The 1,889-nt window shown below is 46.1% G+C and overlaps 1 non-coding gene across 1 annotated transcript; it reads right to left on the bottom strand.

Moving 5' to 3' along the window:
• Window positions 1–1,401: 1,401 nt before the first annotated feature.
• Window positions 1,402–1,483, bottom strand: trnas-cga (transfer RNA serine (anticodon CGA)). The gene has a single exon. It is a non-coding gene; the product is annotated as a tRNA-Ser (tRNA).
• Between the last annotated feature and the right edge of the window lie 406 nt (window positions 1,484–1,889).

The following is a 1,889-nucleotide window of genomic DNA, read 5'->3' as shown; positions in this document are numbered from 1 at the left end:
TGCAACTATAACAATTGCCAGAGAACTGCAGCTTCCTTGCACCGCTCTGCACCCTGATCACATGACAACAACCAACCAATCACATAGAGCGGCGCGAGAACACCCCCATTGAATGTGTCCAATCAGGGCCTGAGGATTGAACTGCTCTGTCACATGCAGTTCCAGTACGTTGGAGGACTCAGCTGTGAGCGGATGACTTGTTGCTGTCGCTGGCGCCGCGGCCGAGAAGCGAGCAGCCCCTGCAATCTCTTGTTTTCAGCCAAATGCTAGAGGTATGAATTTCTAATGACAAAATCTTTGACGCTAACTGATTTGGTTGCTGTATTTGAATGCGGTTTAGTGCCTCGCACGGGCCTTGTGATTTTCTTTTTGTGTACGGTTTGCAGTGTGTGATCGCTTAACATTTTGCGACTGAAATTAAATGCAATATCTGATTCAAATTGTTGCTTCATATGGCGTTCGGTCAAATTGAGGAAATTCGACACTACGAACGGGATTCAAATCGCCTTTTCTCTTGTGTGCTGCTTTTGTCCCTTTGTATGGCCGCGTGCCTCAGGGAATGTGGTTGGAGAATAAATCTTTGGCTGCATTGTTTTTCCTGCTTGTTGTCCATCCAGCTAAACATAGTTTTCTGTGGTGAAATGAATTCAGCAGACGCTACGAAGGAAGAACATATAAATTCTTTCATGGCATGACTGGGCGGATTCTTAGAGGTTGCTTACCCTGGCTGTGGAGCCCGAACTAGGGGTCAAAGTTTCAGAATAAGGGGCCGGCCATTTAAGATTGAGATGAGGAGAAATTGCTTCATTGTAAGGGTTGTGTATCTTTGGAGTTTTCTAACGGAGAGGGCTCTGTTGGTTCAGTCGTTGAGTACATTCCTAACTGAGATGGATATGTACATTACGGAAATCAAGGTATATGGGGCTAGGTCGGTAATTTTCAGTTGAGGTAGAGGATCAGCCATGATCTTATTGAATGGCGGAGCATGATCGAGGGCCGCATGGCCAAATCCTGCTCCTATTTCTTATGATCTAATGTACCGATTTAGGCCGGCGGTGTTGAGAACTGTGGCTCGTCTGCCTTAGTTCATTAAGTAAGCATCGCAGTCGGAAGCAGCATCAACTGGAAGGTGGCTGCGTGGAAGACGTGCATTTTCTTCAATGGGTTGCAAAATAAAATATTTTCGACGGTTAAAATTGCTTTGAGGGTTTCAAGAGCGTTAAATAACGTAGTTTTCTCCTTTGGCTTAGGCCTCTCGTAATGTCATAATGGGGTGAAGTGCTTGTTATACTTTCTGCTTGAAACTTTGTTTAATTGTCGCTTTGAATCTCGGCAGAGGAACCGAAAGGCAGCAGTTCAAATTAAGTAAAAACCGATCATTTGGGACGACGTCCTCGGTGCCGTAGTCGGCAGGATTCGAACCTGCGCGGGGAAACCCCAATGGATTTCGAGTCCATCGCCTTAACCACTCGGCCACGACTACCCTGACGGTGGTTTGGCCCCACGCAGCTTCTCATTTGCTTCGAAATCGGTGCCTCTGCTGTGAAGACTCTGGCACATAATCACATGGGTTCATGTGGAATAATTCCAATTGCAAACATTTTCATGTCTGTCTCTGTGGCGCAATGGGCCAGCGCGCTCGGATGTTAACTGAAAGGTTGGTGGTTCGAGCCCACCCAGAGACGTGAGTAACTTTTAATTTTTGCAAACTCATCTATTGTTTAAAAATGGAGTCTTTGATTCCGTGAAATGAACAGTGGTGAGCATACTGCTGCTGCCTTCCTGTTTCCAATGGGAACAATCGCTTCATCGATCAGTCTTCTGCCAGGCAGCATGGATATTCTACATCCCTTATACCAATACTCCACGTGCAGCGTTCTTGCATTAAA

Source organism: Somniosus microcephalus, unplaced genomic scaffold (assembly GCF_052327205.1).
Source record: "Somniosus microcephalus isolate GS21.2 unplaced genomic scaffold, FLI_Smic_1.0 unresolved_chr9, whole genome shotgun sequence".
Classification (NCBI taxonomy): domain Eukaryota; kingdom Metazoa; phylum Chordata; class Chondrichthyes; order Squaliformes; family Somniosidae; genus Somniosus; species Somniosus microcephalus.
This window is presented reverse-complemented; position numbering and strand designations above follow the sequence as displayed.